At 40.3% G+C, this 19,388-nt stretch overlaps 1 pseudogene; it reads left to right on the plus strand.

Moving 5' to 3' along the window:
• Positions 1-19,388, plus strand: part of LOC139419195 (probable ATP-dependent RNA helicase DDX10) — a 119,869-nt pseudogene that overhangs the window by 24,665 nt on the left and 75,816 nt on the right.

Consider the following 19,388-nt stretch of genomic DNA (forward strand, 5'->3'; position numbering starts at 1 on the left):
CCCCATCATCCTATCTGAATGTTTGTTTTATCTTGTTCATTTTAAAGATGATGATACAACAATAAATAAAAAAAAATATGTTTTTTTTTCATTGTATTATCTAAACCAGATCTATTGTGTTATATTATCCTACATTCAATTCACATTTACACAAACTTGAGTGTTTTCTTTCAAATGGTACCAAGAATATGCATATCCTTGGTTCTGTGCCTGAGCTCCAGGCAGTTAGATTTGGGTATGTCTTCAGGCGGAAATTTTAAAAAGTAGGGGGGTAGCTCTGAGGTTACCTGTTTTCCAGAACTTCTTGGGCTTTGACTGACATAGAGAGAACTGCTCCTTAAAGTAACTAACTTTGGCCTTCCGGATAGCCTTAGTGCACTTATTTCTCATTTGCCTGAACGATAGCCGGTCAGCTTGAGTATGCGTGTGCCGAGCCTATCGCCAAATGCAATTCTTGAGGTGGAGTAACTCTGCAAGATCACTGTCGCACCAGGGACTGAACCTGTTTTTAATTCTCATTTTCTTTATGGGGGCGTGTTTGTCAACAATACCACTGAAAATATTTAAAAAAGAAGGTCCAAGCGTCTTCAACAGAGGGGATCAAGCTGATTCTATACCATTTTACAGAGGCCAGTTCATGAAGGAAGGCTTGCTCATTAAAGTTTTTTAGCAAGCGTCTATCAGGACAGGTCGTGTCACTGAGCAGCCATTACGAACACAGGCTGTAAAACAGTGATCACTAAGGTCATTACAGAAAACACCAGACTGATACCTATCAGGATTATTTGTGAGGATAACATCGAGGAGAGTAGCCTTTTCTGGGTGTTTGGAGTCATACCTTGTGGGATTGGTGATAATCTGAGAAGGATTTAGGGAGTCCCATCGCTTTAGGACTTGGTCAGGTGGTTTAAGCATGTCCCAGTTTATGTCACCAAGCAGGACAAATTCAGACTTGGTGTAAGGGACCAGGAGAGAGCTTATGGCAGGTAGAGTACAGGCCGGTGCTGATGTAGGACAATAGCGCCCAGCAACAGTCAACAAAGAGCTATTTGAGAGTTTAATGCTTAAAACCAGCAAATCAATTTGTTTGGGGACAGACTTGGGGGAGACAACCGAGCACTGAAGGTGTTTCTTAACTTTTTATGGCTGCAGGGGCAGTATTGAGTAGCTTGGATGAAAAGGTGCCCATTGTAAACGGCCAGTTCCTCATTCGCTAATATATGCATATTATTATTAGTATTGGATAGAAAACACTCTGAAGTTTCTAAAACTGTTTGAATTATGTCTCTGAGTATAACAGAACTCATATTGCAGGCAAAAACCTGAGAAATTCCACTTCCTGTTTGTATTTTTTCTGGGGATGGCAGATTTTCAACCAAGCTCTCATTGAAATTACAGTAAGATATGGATGAGTTTTCACTTCCTACGCCTTCCACTAGATGTCAATAGAACTTTGTCTGATGACTCTAATGTGAAGGGGAGTCGAATGACACAGGAAATAGTCAACACTGCCACGAGTTGACCATGCTTTCACTATGCACGTTCACAGGGGAAGGACCTGCGTTCCACCGGTCATCTGAAGTCATTCTAATTCTCCGGTTGGAACGTTATTCAAGATATATGTAAACAACATTCTAAAGATTGATTCAGTACATCGTTTGACATGTTTCTACTGACTGTTACGGAACTTTTGGACATTTCGTCACATTATAGTGGGCGCGCTTTGTGACTTTGTAATTGTTTACCAAACGCGCTAACCAAAGTAGCTAATTGGACATAAATAACGGACATTATTGAACAAATCAAGCATTTATTGTGGACCTGGGATTCCTAGCCCTTTCACATGTACCATCACACGGGTGTGATCGTTCTATAGTGGTCCCTGAAGCGTACGATCACACCCGTGTGATTAGAACACTCATTTAGAACGGCAGTTTTGAATGATGCAACAATCAGCGTTTGAGCTGGCTACACTTTTTTCAGAAACTATTTACACAAACAAACGACGATTAGTTTCAGTGCACAGCCATGCATTTTTTTCCTCACAGAAACCGAAGATAATAAGAGAAGACGAGATGAGTTTGGTCTGTTGTTGAAGGGGTGTGTCATCTACCGTCGTTCACATCCCACCATTAATTTCCGGAAGTCCTCATACGAAAACTATTATAACGTAATAAGACACTTACTTTGATAGAAACGCAGCCTGGATTTGAACCAGGGAGTCTGTAGTGACGCCTCTAACACTGATGTGCTGTGCCTTTGACCGCTGCACCACTTGGGAGTCATAAGGCAACACAAGATAATACTTCTCTGATGCAATTAGCATTGTTTTACAGAGCTAATAGAATAATGTAGCTACGTAAGCACGATTGACTATAACACCATAAAGGTTATAAAATGAGTAACGTTACCTCACGTGTCCGCGGTTATAAAGAATATGCACAAATATATTATGCTCCATACATACAGTACGCTATAATAGAAATGTGGAATGGAAAATGTGAACACGTGTGCAGATCCTGTTCTGACAGAAGAGGAGCAAATGTCTGCAGACGTGAACTGCACAAACAATTGGGAAGTGCTTGGGGAATTTTGTCCGTGTCGTAAATGTCCCCAAAATGTAATTGTCCGCAAAAGTAAAAATGACTATTTTTATGTGAATAATTGAGGAGGCGGAACACACCTAAATTCAAACTGTTTTTTGAAAATAAAAACTTGTTAGAAAATACTTTGAAATTGAAGTTGAAATAGCCTATAAATATAAACAGGCTGCGTGCTTAAGTATGAGGGCAGCGCGGATAAAATGTACTGTCACGTATCAATCACATTCTGGAATGGAGAGAACATCACGTGCATAAAAAAACTCACGCTGTGGCGACCGTTAGAGATATTTGGAACTCACGCATGAAAGGGCTAGGACTGCATTCTGATGAAGTTCATCAAAGTTAAGGAAACATTTATCATGTATTTTCTAGTTTCTGTTGACTCCAACATGGAGGCTAATTTTTCTATTGTTCTGAGCGCCGTCTCAAATTATTGCATGGGTTTCTTTTTCCGTAAAGTTTTTTTGAAATCTGACACAGCGGTTGCATTAAGGAGAAGTATATCTAATATTCCATGTGTATAGTATTATCATCTACAATGATGAGTATTTCTGTTGAATGATGTGGCTATGCAAAATCACTGGATGTTTTTGGAACTAGTGAATGGAATGCTCCAATGTAAACTCAGATGTTCTGATATAAATATGAACTTTATCAAACAAAACAAGCATGTATTGTGTAACATGAAGTCCTATGAGTGTCATCTGATGAAGATTATCAAAGGTTAGTGATTCATTTTATCTCTATGTGCTTTCTCGCTCTCTCTCTTTGGCTGGTAAAATTGGCTGTGTATTTTAGTGAGTTGTTGGTGAGCTAACCTAATCGTTTGTGGTGCTTTCCCCATAAATCCTATTTCAAATTGGACACTGTGGTGGGATTAACAACAAGACTACCTTGAAAACGATATAAGATACATGTATGTTTGAGGAATTTTAATTATGAGATTTCTGTTCTTTTGAATATGGCGCTCTGCACGTTCACCGGCTGGTGTCATATCGCTCCCGGTAAGGGATTGCAGCCCTAACAAGTTAAAGATTGCCACTCCCCCACCTCTGGAAGATCTGTCTTGCCGAATATGATTATAACCAGAAATGTTAACATCAGTATTCAAAACACTCTTTCTTAACCACGTCTCAGTAATGTCCAACACATCTGTATTGGACCTGTGAACCCCCAGTTTCAATTGATCCATTTTATGTAATAAGATTCTAATGTTAACGTGCAGAAAACCCAGGCTTTTACAAGAGCAGAAGTCAGTGAAGCAGATATCAGAGCAAAAGTCAGAATTGGGGCTAACAACAGTAGTTGGGCCAGGGTTGTACATGCACATTTCAAGATATCATAAACAGTAATACAATCAATGCATGGCATAGGACAGGGAGAGCTCTGCAGTGCTGATTTATGACATCTGTGTGCATCAGATGGCAACGATCATATTGTACAGCAATTTCATCAGGTAACATGAATACAAAGCCGGCGAGAGGTGGTTAGAATAAGATGGGCGAACAAAAGTCTGTATAACCAATATAGAGTCAGAGCCCCGAGTGTGGGAACAAACAGTTTGTCCCACGGTTGGGTAAAGGAAGTTTGTAGTCAACAAAGTATGCAGGAGTCATGAGGCAAAATTCACAAGAAAGAAAGAAAATTATATATATATATATATATATATATATATATATATATATATATATATATATATACACACACACATCTCTCTCATATAACGACTTGGGGATAGCCATTGTAAGTTCAGAGTCACTCATTCCAGCAGTGCGTGAGAGAGAGGGGTGAGTGTGGTGGGGGTACCTGTACCAGACAGGGGGAGACAGGCCAGGGCAGTTGGTGAATGATCGCCAGGTGGAATCCAAGCAGCAGTGCAGCAGGCATTGGGAGTAGGTGTCACACCCGCTTGGGAGAAGCTTTTATTTCTGGAGGCAGATTTCTTGTAGAAAATGCCAATGAATTATTTTTGAACAGCAGGAGGGGGCTTCAGAGGATGCTTCAAAGACTCCTGCCACTTGTTGGGCCTAAAGGCCTCGACACCTTTCACTTCACACCTTGGTGATAGTTGAATTTGTATATGGTCTGAACTTGTCTTAACCTTTTTGGGATCATTTTCACTTTTGAATGAATAGCGTGCCCAGAGTAAACTGCCTCCTACTCTGTCCCAGATGCTAATATATGCATATTATTGGTATTGGATAGAAAACACTCTGAAGTTTCTAAAACTGTTTGAATGATGTCTGTGAGTATAACAGAACTCATATGGCAGGCGAAAACCTGAGAAAAATCCAACCAGGAAGTAGGAAATCTGAGGTTTGTAGTTTTTCAAAGCTTGGCCTAACGAATACACAGTGTCTATGGAGTCAAGTTGCACTTCCTACGGCTTCCACTAGATGTCAACCGTCTTTAGAAACTGGTTTGAGGATTCTACTATAAAGGAGGGGCTCGTGAGACCTGTTTGAGTCAGTGGTCTGGCAGAGTGTCTCAGGCTTGTGACGCGTGCTTCCGACAGAGTTACCTCTCGTTCCAGAGCTTTTCTTCAGACATCGGAATTCTCTGGTTGGAACATTATTGATGTTTTATGTTAAAAACATCCTAAAGATTGATTCCATACATCGTACGACCTGTAACGGAACTTTTTGAGTTTTTGTCTGGACGAAGTGCTCACGCCTCATGAAGATGGATTACTGGGCTGAACACGCTAACAACAAGTGGCTATTTCGACATAAATGATGGACTTTATGGAACAAATCAGTAATTTATTGTCGAACTGTGATTCATGGGAGTGCCTTCTGATGAAGATCATCAAAGGTAAGTTAATATTTATAATGTTATTTCTAACTTCTGTTGACTCCAAAATGGCGGATATTTCTCTGGCTGGATTGGGCTCTGAGCACCGTTCTCAGATTATGCCCTATTCCGTAAAGTTAAAAAAAAATCTGACACAGACTTCTCCTTAATGCAACCGCTATCTTTAATTCTGTGAATAACACTTGTATCTTTTATCAATGTTTATTATGAGTATTTCTGCAAAATCACCGGATGTTTTGGAATCAAAACATTACTGCACGTAACACACCAATGTAAACTGAGATTTTTGGATATAAATATGCACGTTATCGAACAAAACATACATGTATTGTGTAACATGATGTCCTATAAGTGTCATCTGATGAAGCTCATCAAAGGTTAGTGATTCAGTTTATCTATTTCTGCTTTTTGTGACTCCTATCTTTGGCTGGAAAAATGGCTGTGTTTTTTTGACTTGGCGGTGATCTATTATAATCATATGTTGTGCTTTCGCTGTAAAGCATTTTTGAAATCGGATACGATGGGTAGATTAACAAGAAGTTGATCTTTCATTTGCTGTATTGGACTTGTTAATGTGTGAAAGTTACATATTTCAAAAAAATATTTTGGAATTTTGCGTGCTGCCTTTTCAGCGGAATGTTGTTGAGGGGTTTCGCTAGCGGAACGCCTGCGCTAGAAAGTTTAACTCAGTGTTCAGTCCCCATTAAAATATATCATTTATTTTTCATTTTCTTCTTGGCTTTCAAAATAGCATCAGACCAAACACTACTCACTCAGTTCCAGATTGGATGGTGTCCTCAGGTCTCAGCTGTTTGTTTGCTAGAACACCCTCCGTATTGCTTGGAAAAATAACCTTGGAAGCAGTAATCTCTCCGGTTTATTTTGGTCAAATTTAGGTTGTAGGTTTGGAGTTTTGATCTAGAGTGAAGGCCATGATGTGGAGGGTAGCATCTTGCATATGTACCTGCTGAAAAATCCAAGTCTATCTAACTCCAAATCTATCATTTTGTAAAAAACATGTTGAAAAATGTGAGAGTTCACATGCAGCTGTGTCTCTCTCTCTCTCTCTGAGGGGGGCGTGTTCAATATTTCTTTTTAAACGTGCCAAATCAAAATGCTGTATTTTCAATGTTCATGTTTGTCTTTCAATATTCATAAATTAATGTAAAACAAATATATGTATCAAAATACTACTCATGTTACAGAGCAAGCCGTAAAGCTTCATATGACACAATTTTTGCTTTGTAGCACCTACAGTGGGGCAAAAAAGTATTTAGTCAGCCACCAATTGTGCAAGTTCTCCCACTTAAAAAGATGAGAGGCCTGTAATTTGCATCATAGGTACACTTCAACTATGACAGACAAAATGAGAAAAAAAAATCCAGAAATTCACATTGTAGGATTTTTAATGAATTTATTTGCAAATTATGGTGGAAAATAAGTATTTGGTCAATAACAAAAGTTTATCTCAATACTTTGTTATATACCCTTTGTTGGCAATGACAGAGGTCAAACGTTTTCTGTAAGTCTAAACAAGGTTTTCACACACTGTTGCTGGTATTTTGGCCCATTCCTCCATGCAGATCTCCTCTAGAGCAGTGATGTTTTGGGGCTGTTGCTGGGCAACACGGATTTCAACTCCCTCCAAAGATTTTCTATGGGGTTGAGATCTGGAGACTGGCTAGGCCACTCCAGGACCTTGAAATGCTTCTTACGAAGCCACTCCTTCGTTGCCCGGGCGGTGTGTTTGGGATCATTGTCATGCTGAAAGACCCAGCCACGTTTCATCTTCAATGCCCTTGCTGATGGAAGGAGGTTTTCACTCAAAATCTCACGATACATGGCCCCATTCATTCTTTCCTTTACACGTATCAGTCGTCCTGGTCCCTTTGCAGAAAAACAGCCCCAAAGCATGATGTTTCCACCCCCATGCTTCACAGTAGGTATAGTGTTCCTTGGATGCAACTCAGCATTCTTTGTCCTCCAAACACGACGAGTTGAGTTTTTACCAAAAAGTTATATTTTGGTTTCATCTGACCATATGACATTCTCTCAATTTTCTTCCGGATCATCCAAATGCTCTCTAACAAACTTCAGACAGGCCTGGACATGTACTGGCACTGCAGGATTTGAGTCCCTGGCGGCGTAGTGTGTTACTGATGGTAGGCTTTGTAACTTTGGTCCCAGCTCTCTGCAGGTCATTCACTAGGTCCCCCCGTGTGGTTCTGGGATTTTTGCTCACTGTTCTTGTGATCATTTTGACCCCACGGGGTGAGATCTTGAGTGGAGCCCCAGATCGAGGGACATTATCAGTGGTCTTGTATGTCTTCCATTTCCTAATAATTGCTCCCACAGTTGATTTCTTCAAACCAAGCTGCTTACCTATTGCAGATTCAGTCTTCCCAGCCTGGTGCAGGTCTACAATTTTGTTTCTGGTGTCCTTTGACAGCTCTTTGGTCTTGGCCATAGTGGAGTTTGGAGTGTGACTGTTTGAGGTTGTGGACATGTGTCTTTTTTATACTGATAACAAGTTCAAACAGGTGCCATTAATAAAGGTAACGAGTGGAGGACAGAGGAACCTCTTAAAGAAGTTGTTACAGGTCTGTGAGAGCCAGAAATCTTGCTTGTTTGTAGGTGACCAAATACTTATTTTCCACCATAATTTGCAAATAAATTCATAAAAATCCTACAATGTGATTTTCTGGATTTCTTTTCTCATTTTGTCTGTCATAGTTGAAGTGTACCTATGATGAAAATTGCAGGCCTCTCTCATCTTTTTAAGTGGGAGAACTTGCACAATTGATGGCTGACTAAATACTTTTTTGCCCCACTGTATAGATGAAATATTATGTAGCCTTAAAGGAGACCTGGGTAAGGCCAAAATGTCATAAATATGCCTACTTTTATTAGTTCTCAATTATGCTGTTAGATACAAAATGTCAAATTTTCCTCCAAATGAACATTCTATAGATTACATTTTGTGAAATTCCCTCCAAATCATGGTGTTTTTTGTCCTGGTTTCCTGAGGATTCACTCGTATACAGTCTTGCATGCTTTGTACGTGTTTTACTGACATTTTGTCTGGGGATTTAATCCATTAATATTAATGCCAATATTAAACTAGACAGATGTTTTCACACAATGAAAATGTATTATTCACGGGAAATTAAGTCTATAATGGTTATCAAAAGAAGTTCTTCATGATGATCTCTTTCTTCCTCTTGAGTGTGAGGTTGGCCTGAGGGAAGCTGCGAGCTACTACTCTGCTTGTCGAACTGAACATCAACAGAGAAGAGGGGGTAGACCAAGAGAGTGGGAGAGTAAGATGGGGGAGTAGGTTAGCCTGCAGCAACGTATGTTAGGGGCTCTGTTTTGACTAAAAATAAGAAATGTACAGTAGACCTCACTTTGACACTCATATCTCCAGTGCTCTTGTGGTGAGAATTTTGTGTGCTGTTTGAGTGATCCGGTGTGAATTCATGCATGTTGTAGAGGTGACTGGTGGTCTTGCCTGCGTAAGATGTTTGTTGGTTGCTGGTGTGTGTGTGTGAGAGAGCTGGGTCGACACGGTTTTATCAGCAAGCTGCAAGGTCGTCGGCTTCTTTCCACCTGGTAGAGTGACTGCGTGAGGAGAATGGGAATTACACTGGGGGACGTTCAGAATGGATGGTGGTTAATGCGGCTTTACCCTCTCCTGTGTGTGTGTTTCGATGCATAGTGAGAGTCGTTCAGTGGAAAATCAGCCCATTTCATCTCTCACTAATCTTATTTGTCCTGGCTAGTGTTGTAAAGTTCATCCGTAACATGCTGCTCAGTCATTCTTTCTGTTAAATCAACAGCTGATTTTAGAATGAGGCTATTACTCTCTTGCTTAGGGACTTGATTTGTGCTCCTACATTAACAGTCAAACGTTTGGACACACCAACTCATTCAAAAGTTTTTCTTTATTTTTACTATTTTCTACATTGTAGAATAATAGTGAAGACACCAACTATGAAATAACACATGGAATCATGTAGTAACCACAAAAGTGTAAAACAAATCAAAATATATTTTGTATTTGAGATTCTTCAAAGTAGTCACCCTTTGATTTGATGACAGCTTCAAGTCAGTATTAAACACATTTAGCATCTGCTGGCTTCCACACATTTTAACAAGTACATTAAATCCATGTAATATAGCCTACACCTTCACAATAAATACATTAGTTAATTTAAACGGGTATTAAGAAGCATGATTTGAAGAAAATGTCTTTAAGAAGAAAATACAGTGCCTTGCGAAAGTATTCGGCCCCCTTGAACTTTGCGACCTTTTACCACATTTCAGGCTTCAAACATAAAGATATAAAACTGTATTTTTTTGTGAAGAATCAACAACAAGTGGGACACAATCATGAAGTGGAACAACATTTATTGGATATTTCAAACTTTTTTAACAAATCAAAAACTGAAAAATTGGGCGTGCAAAATTATTCAGCCCCTTTACTTTCAGTACAGCAAACTCTCTCCAGAAGTTCAGTGAGGATCTCTGAATGATCCAATGTTGACCTAAATGACTAATGATGATAAATACAATCCACCTGTGTGTAATTAAGTCTCCGTATAAATGCACCTGCACTGGATGAACTGCAGAGATCTACAGCTGAGGTGGGAGACTCTGTCCATAGGACAACAATCAGTCGTATTTTGCACCAATCTGGCCTTTATGGAAGAGTGGCAAGAAGAAAGCCATTTCTTAAAGATATCCATAAAAAGTGTTGTTTAAAGTTTGCCACAAGCCACCTGGGAGACACACCAAACATGTGGAAGAAGGTGCTCTGGTCAGATGAAACCAAAATTGAACTTTTTGGCAACAATGCAAAACGTTATGTTTGGCGTAAAAGCAACACAGCTGAACACACCATCCCCACTGTCAAACATGGTGGTGGCAGCATCATAGTTTGGGCCTGCTTTTCTTCAGCAGGGACAGGGAAGATGGTTAAAATTGATGGGAAGATGGATGGAGCCAAATACAGGACCATTCTGGAAGAAAACCTGATGGAGTCTGCAAAAGACCTGAGACTGGGACGGAGATTTGTCTTCCAACAAGACAATGATCCAAAACATAAAGCAAAATCTACAATGAAATGGTTCAAAAATAAACATATCCAGGTGTTAGAATGGCCAAGTCAAAGTCCAGACCTGAATCCAATCGAGAATCTGTGGAAAGAACTGAAAACTGCTGTTCACAAATGCTCTCCATCCAACCTCACTGAGCTCGAGCTGTTTTGCAAGGAGGAATGGGAAAAAATGTCAGTCTCTCGATGTGCAAAACTGATAGAGACATACCACAAGCGACTTACAGCTGTAATCACAGCAAAAGGTGGCGCTACAAAGTATTAACTTAAGGGGGCTGAATAATTTTGCACGCCCAATTTTTCAGTTTTTGATTTGTTAAAAAAGTTTGAAATATCCAATAAATGTCGTTCCACTTCATGATTGTGTCCCACTTGTTGTTGATTCTTCACAAAAAAATACAGTTTTATATCTTTATGTTTGAAGCCTGAAATGTGGCAAAAGTTCGCAAAGTTCAAGGGGGCCGAATACTTTCGCAAGGCACTGTAATAGCATACTCATAGTTTTCTTTATGTTAGGCCCTGATGTGGCTATGCCAAATGGCTGTGGGCTACATTAGTTCATTTAGCAGACAAGATTCGCCTAGAATTTTGTTGCATTATTTTATAGTATGAAGAATACAATTGAACAAAGCTGAATAACATATAAATATTTTATTCAAGCGATTTGAGGGATTGTGCACATGCGGCTATTCTGTGGTGAGCGGTTAACTCAGAAATAGGTGCTCCTATATGCTTAATTTAGAGATATTAATGTAACTTTAGTTCTACAAACGTTGGCTATATGTTTTGATTTTTAATACAGTGTAAGGCTGCATGATGAGATTCTAATAATTTGAAAAAAGTAGTTTGAAAGGCATGAGCTCTGCATTGTTTTTGCGCAGGCTGTACACACTACAATAGTCTGTCATGCACAATTTGACAAGCACTTGATAATGCCTCGAATTTCACGGCAGCATCCCCTTTGTGGCCGTAATGCACCCTAAAAAATCCATGCCTTTGCGGCCTGGAGGGCTGCGTTGTGCCCTTCTCCCTGAGTGCTGTGCATTCCAAAGCGCCTGGGGTCTTTCTCACAGGCTACAAGTGAAGACCGACACATCCAATTCCGAGGTGCATATTGGAAGAACTGTCCACATTTACTTTTCGTCAGTCAACAAGATGAGTAGGCTTAACGAACATCAAAAGCACTAGCATATCCTCGATAGTTCAAAAGTCGACCTATTCTGTGCAATAAATACATATTCCCAACATAGTCTGGGACACTTGTGGGGTGCAATAGATCCCAAATGAATACTATCACTAGCATTTTAAAAAAGTTTTTTCGAAATGTTGCTGACATTACTGATCAGAACGTTTTAGCTTAAAATATTGATAAATTATTAGGCTGTTTCTTCACATAAGAGCAGCAATGTGCACATGGCAGTAGGCTATAAGTGCGAATGTACCATTAGCGGGAATATTACGTTATCAAAAGTGACCTTAAATGCAATTATGCATTAACCCTTTCACATGTACCATCACACTGGTGTGATCATTCTACAGTGGTCCCTGTAGCTACGATCACACCAGTGTGATTAGAGCGCTTATTTAGACCGCTTATTTAGAACGGCCAGTTTCGAATGAGGCAACAATCAGCATTTGAGCTGGCCACACTGTTTTTTCAGTAACATTTTGCACAAACACAGTCCTTACAAAGTTATGTCCAGAATGTGAGCAGTTTATTTTTGGATGCAATGTACAGACATTCACAGAAGTATCTACAGCATAACACAATCGTCCAAACTGGCTACTTTTGTCGTAGGGCTAACTGAGGAAAGATTGACGTAACAATACATATCCTACTACATTGCACATGGCAGAAAAACATGCTGGTTTAAGATATCTTTGGTACATAGCCTAAATTAAACAAATCGAGTTAGCCTTCAATCATAGTGAATTTGTATTTGATGTTGGATAGCGTAGTAGTAGGGAATATTCAGTATTTTCATAATTGGGCTGACACATTACCTTTTAGCTACATAGTATCTCACCACTGTGCGTTTCCATCTCCTCCCCTCTCTCTTTCATTCCTTTCTCCTTTGCGCATTGAGATGGGCTCTCAGCAGTTTATTAAATGTATCTTTGTGGAAACACGTTACTGTCAATGTTCCCAAACAGATTCCACTTGGTTTCCCAAATTAAGCACGGGGTAGCTGCAGGAACAGGGTTGGAGAGTCCATAGCATACAGGGTTTGGCCAGAATATCACCTGTCGTGTGGTGAAGTAACCGCCGACATGAGCGAAAAACTAACCGCGCGTACGTCGCCTCCATTCGCTATTCAAGTGCATATGGATGATATTTGATCTTGTCCCTGTTCCTGCTCATTTGATAATGGGCCATTCTAAATCAAAATAAATGTTGCATATTAGTAAAGACCAGATTATATTTAGAATAGTCTAATGGGTGGACACTTGATAAGAGAACAGCGTGTGCAGCCAGAGGCATGGAACAGAGCACAAGCTTTTTTGCCACTTTCTCAAATCATCAGTAGTAGGGATGCACGATTTATCGGTGAACATATCAGAATCAGCCGATTATTAGCTAAAAATGCCAACATTGGTATTGGCCGATGTCTAGTTTAACGCTGATGTCAAAGCTGACATGCATACCTATATAACGTAGGTACGTGAGGTGACGCCACGTAAAATGTTGCGCTATACGTGCAACACAGAATTCCTAAACTAGCCCACAATGTCTGCTGTGTGGATCGAGCAATTAACAAGTAGAGCAGTCATTTGAAACAGTAACAAAATTTCAGCGAGACAACTCAAAGGTGAAATCTATTAAAGCCAAGATAATGGAATTCATTGCACTTGACAATCAACCGTCCTCTGTCGTAGGTGATGTTGGCTTTTGCCGACTGATCGAGCACCGGTGCACACTATGAAGTGCGCTATTTTTCAGATGTTGCCCTGCCGGAGTTCCACAGTAAGTAATAGTGTCACTGCTATTAGCTACATGACATACATTCTATGGAATGCCGTTTGGGTCTTTGCGTGTCAAAAAAGATAGTCACACTGCCAAAGCTGTACAAAAAAGTCTGCAAACACCGGCCACGAACGATGTGTTTACAATACCAATACCGCAACTTCTGTGGCAGCAAGCTTTAGCTTGGTACCTAGCTAGCACCAATACAACCAGCCTGAAACAATGACCAGTAGAAACTGTAGTCATTTTCACTATTCTTAGCAATGATTTAGGACTCCTTGTGAGTAAGTGTTAGCTAGGTTGCCACTTGTTGTTCGCTTATTGAAATTGAACTGCAGTTCATGAAAATAAATAGCTAGCCAGCTACTTAACTCTGTTGCCCAAAGCTAACATTATAAGCAGCCAGCTAGCTTCATCTGGCTAGTGAGGCCCGACAGGACTGGGTTATGTGTTGTGAAACTAGCCACAATAAGGATTAGGCTCAATAGTGGACTTTGCAGTTAGCCTTCAAAATGAAAGTATGTCATTGACAGTGACGCAAATGAAAACAAATAGTAGAATTATGCCATACTTTTATTCTGAAGGCTAACCGCAAAGTACTCTATTGTGGCTAGCTTCACATAGATGGGTCTGACCACCATTAATAAAATAAACTGTCTTATATATTAGGGTTATTTTAGATGATGACACCTACCTATATAGGTAGCTAGCTAACTATAGCTACTGAAACATTTTGCAATGTCATTGGGGAAGAACATTGTTTGCATCCATGACCTGGCTAGCTTTTTTATGACCAGCACTGTAGGTGCTCGGGACAACTTTATCAGCATCATAGCATACATATCGATTAATTGTTGTGGCATATGAAATGCGAGTGATAGTGTAATCAATGTGTAATAACTACGTAAAACATTTATGAATGCGTTAAATTATTATGTGACGTTCAGTCATATTCAGGTCCTGATTGGTCAACAAGCTTATTTGACACTTGTTAAATAGTATATTTTTTGACACGCAAAGACCCTAACGGCGTTCCATAGAAATCCTGGTTGAGAATGAAATGACTAAACAAATGAACAATGAAACAGCACAGCAAGTAAGTGAAAGAAATATGTTTTGATTATGTTTTACTGGTAATGGGGACATATGTAAATGCTAACAAAATAACTTTTTGGTGTGTGTGTAACCTTTATTTAACTAGGCAAGACAGTTAACAACAAAATTCTTATTTACAATGACTGCCAAACTCGGACGATGCTGGGCCAGTTGTGCGCCGCCCTATGGGACTCCCAATCACGGCCGGATGTGATACAGCCTGGATTCGAACCAGGGACTGTAGTGACTCCTCTTGCATTGAGATGCAGTGCCTTAGTCCGCTGTGTCCGTGTGTGTGTGTTTACTATTTAACTGTACTAGAATGATTTAAAGGCCGCTAAAATTGTAAATATCAGTTATCGGTATCGTTTTATTTGGCAAGGAAAATATCGGATATCGGTATGGGCCAAAAATGTAATTTCGATGCATCACTAATCAGTAGCCTATAGTCACATCATGCAGCCCATATATATTTTGATTTCTAAGGCATTCTAACATGCTGACCACACCACTCGCGTTACAAAATACATTTACACATGTTATTCAACCATTTCATCCAAACGAGCGTCTGCGTAGCCAGCAGCTAAAATTGAACTTGGTTCTATTTGTGATGCTTGACACGCTGCAAGTCCCGTCTCCTCATTTGGTTTTTAGGAATGAACTGAGGTCCACACTCCAGCCCAGTTGGAGGTGGTAATGCACCTTAAAGTTCGTTGCCAACCCCCATATCAAGTCCGAAGAAACCTGAAGGAGGAAAGATTACTGGAAACAAACTCGGTTTACCCTTTTATCAGTGAATTAATTGTCGGAGTAGAGGACCTTGTGCATTTCAGGTAAAATAACAACCCAATGTTTATATCCCAGGACAAATTAGCTGGCAACATCAAGCTAGCTAGATAAATTGCCATAAATGTTTAGTGCTTTTCGACCTGTCCCCAAATTAATATAGTTGGTTCAGAGTTCATTTTGATATTTCAACCTGTATGTTATAATCGCGTCTGATGTGGGTGGACAAAATCAACATGAGCGCAATGGCACACGCGGTGTGGTCAGCATGTAAGGTTTGTATCATTCATAACTAAAGTTGTCAAATATCTCAATCTAGCATATAGGACCAGTTTCAAATGTTATTTTATGCTCAACATAGCCACTTCATATGTGCTCAGGAAAGTGAAAATATCCTTTATTTTATTCAGCTAAGTAAAATTATTTTCTTCTTTCTAGAAAATAATATAAAATAATGGCGAATGACTTAGACAAGGTATGTTTAAGTGAATAAGCCTATAGCCAGATAACATTCAGTAGGCCAACTATTTTCTGTTCTTCTGAGATACGTTTTTTTCATATCATGTTTCTTTAGACCTGCCTAAAAAACTTGAGCAGGCGCACACCTAGAATTTATTTGTGTGTGGAGGTGCTGCTTAACGGCGAATAAACTATCAAAATAATATAATAATATATAATCTCCCAGTAATTTATTGGGTATTTACCAACGTTTCGGCATCACTGTGCCTTCTTCAGGCACCCTGAAGACCTTAGACCTGCCTAAAATAAATAATGGATTTATTGTGAAGGTGTATATTCAATAGATTTATTAAACTTTTTAAAATGATGTTCCAAAGGCACACATCAGTGGCCTGTATGCGTGGAGGCCTGGAGATGCTAAACATGTTTAATTGATGGTCATTTACCGTGAGACCGACAGTCTTTTGCTTGACAATAACCGGCTGACAATTTTAATGACCGCCACGCCCTACACCCATGCAGTGGCTTTTATATCCATTTGCGGAGGGAGCAAGTTCACTGAGCGGAGGGGTAGGGAATTGGAATGCAGCCCTTGTTCCTACTTCAAAACAAACACCTTGGCTGGTGGTTGTTAATGTTGTCATTGGACAGTTAGGGGGGGACCGTTACTAATTTCCGTCATCCCCACTATATTGTCCCCCTTCAGTCTCCTTTGGCGTCTGTGACACTGAGGCGGGCAATGGAGAGGATAGTTGACCTTTTGATGTTCCCACTCTCTCCTGCAGAGTTGCCTGGCACAGAGGGCTGTGTTGCCATCAATTACAGTGCTGCAAATGGACTTAGCGGGATAGCTTTTTCAAAGAAGATTATAGTGCTAAGTCCATGTTTTGAAAGAGTGACCGCAGAGGGTCAGTGTCCTAGAGGGGGCGGTGAGGGCAGGGGGTTGAGATGAATCAGCACACAAGTCAGTAGCCTTCCAGGGCAAGAGTTGTTAATTTCACCTATAGTGCTTACACCCATAAAATAGAGATTTGGCACCTGCATTTACATTCTCCATTGTTTACATTTTTAACTAAATGACTAAAATGCGATGGAAAATCGAAATAGCCTCTTATGCACCAACAGTGTGTTTTTGGCTTTGTCACTAACAAACTCACCTTCTAGATGGTACGATCTGTTATTTCCTTTGAACTCAAAACAATGTGATTTTACACCATTTTGTGAGGCATCAGGTTGTTTCATCTTCAGCCTCTAATCATAATTTGAGACTGGCTTCACATTTCTCTTAAGGAGAGAGCCCACTCAAAGAGAAAAGAGGGGCCCTTATCACCATCTTGCACCACCCAGTGTGATTCATCGCCTCCCTCGGCTGGCTGTTATTGTTAGAGAAGATGGCTGGTGTCAATATATCGCTCACCTTTCCATCTCCCTCTCTCTCGCTTACTTTCTCTGTGTAGTGTTTTGTCTCCTACCTGCGCTCCGTCTACCTCATGAAGAACAAAGAAGTCTTTGATGTGTTCCAGCTCAAGCTCCAGGAGTACGCAGCGTGAGTAAGATGGAAACGGGCCATTTTGAGCTCTTAGCTGTCGACCGGTGCAGGAGCATTTTCTTCATATGTTGTAATTGTTCACATCTTCCCAGTTCCCAATACTGACAGACTGTAAGCCAGGCCACAATATGCCTGTTATTTGTGCATGTGATGGTACTCAGACAGTACATCATTATGTAGGATGTCCGCTAGGGCTGTGGAGGTCATGAAATTTGGTCAGCTGGTGATTGTCAAGCACATAACTGCCAGTCTCACGTTAATTGACCGTTAAATAATATAAACACATTTAGCATCTCCTGGCTTCCACGCGTAGCCTACGGGCCACCGATGCAGACCTTTGGAACATCTACATTTTAATAAGTCTAGTAAATCCATTTAATATAACCTACACCATCATAATAAATCAATTCATTATTTTAGACCGGTCTAAAGAAACATGATATGAAGAAAATGTAGTATAATTCAGACAAACACAATAGCATATTCTGAGTTGCCCTGATCTGGCTATGCCATATGGCTGTGGGCTGGCTACATTAGTTCATTTAGCAGACATGATTTGCTTAGAATTCTGTGGCATTATTTTATAGTATGAAGAATACATAGCTGAATAAAATAGAAAGGATGTTTCTCCAAATGATTTCTGAGGGAGTGCGCACATGCGGCTATTCTGTGTTCAGAGGTTGACAAAGAAACAGGTCCTCCTATATGCTTAATTTAGTTATTTATGCAACTTTAGTTGTGATACAAATGTTGGGCTGTACAGTGCATTCAGAAAGTATTTAGACCCCTTTACTTTTTACACATTTTGTTACGTTACAGCCTTATTCTAAAATGTGATTGATAAAAAAATAATCTACACACAATACCCCATAATGACAAAGTGAAACAGGTTTTTAGAAATGTTGGTACATTTATTAACAATAAAAAATGGGTACCTTATTTATGTAAGTATTCGGACCCTTTGCTTTGAGACTCAAAGTTGAGCTCTGGTGCGTCCTGTTTCCATTGATCATCCTTGAGATGTTTCTACAACTTGATTGGAGTCCACCAGTGGTAAATTCAATTGATTGGACATGATTTGGAAAGGCACACACCTGTCTAAGGTCCCACAGTTGACAGTGCATGTCATAGCAAAAAACATGCCATGAGGTTGAAGGAATTGTCCGTAGTGCTCCGAGACAGGATTGTGTCGAGGCACACATCTGAGGAAGGGTGCCAAAACATTTCTGCAGCATTTAAGGTCCCCAAGAACACCATGGTCTCCATCATTCTTAAATGGATGAAGTTTGGAACCATTGAGACTCTTCCTAGAGCTGGCTGCCCGGCCAAACTGAGCAATTGAGGGAGATGGGCCTTGGTCAGGGAGGTGACCAAGAACCTGATGGTCACTCTGACAGAGCTCTAGAGTTTCTCTGTGGAGATGGGAGAACCTTTGTCAGAACAGAAATTACAAGATTATGTTCTAATACTGGTATGGCGTCAAATGGTGGAACAGAATAGGGGGTTCTTAGAACACTTTCATCTGTGTGTGTTGAGGATGGGCCTCAGATTTAATGCTGACAGAAGCTTTACTATGTCTTTGGGTGATAAGCCTAACAATCCCATAGCATGAGTTAATGTTTCTGTACTGGGGTACCAGGGGGAGATGGCTCCAGGATTGAGTTGGGGGCCAGACTCTGGTTTCTAGAATAGAATAATTCCACGACATCTTCCAGAAGGACAACCATCTCTGCAGCACTCCACCAATCAGACCTTTTATGGTAGTGGCCAGAATGAAGCCACTTCTCAGTAAAAGGCCCATGACAGCCCACTTGGACTTTACCAAAAAGTACCTTAAGAAACAAGATTCTCTGGTCTGATAAAACCAAGATTGAACTCTTTTGCCTGAGTGACAAGCGTCAAATCTGGAGGAAACCTGGCACCATCCCTACGGGGAAGCTTGAAGGCAGCATCATGCTGTGGGGGATGTTTTTCAGTGGCAGGGACTGATAAACTAGTCAG

The sequence above is a fragment of the Oncorhynchus clarkii genome, chromosome 10, assembly GCF_045791955.1.
Source record: "Oncorhynchus clarkii lewisi isolate Uvic-CL-2024 chromosome 10, UVic_Ocla_1.0, whole genome shotgun sequence".
Classification (NCBI taxonomy): domain Eukaryota; kingdom Metazoa; phylum Chordata; class Actinopteri; order Salmoniformes; family Salmonidae; genus Oncorhynchus; species Oncorhynchus clarkii.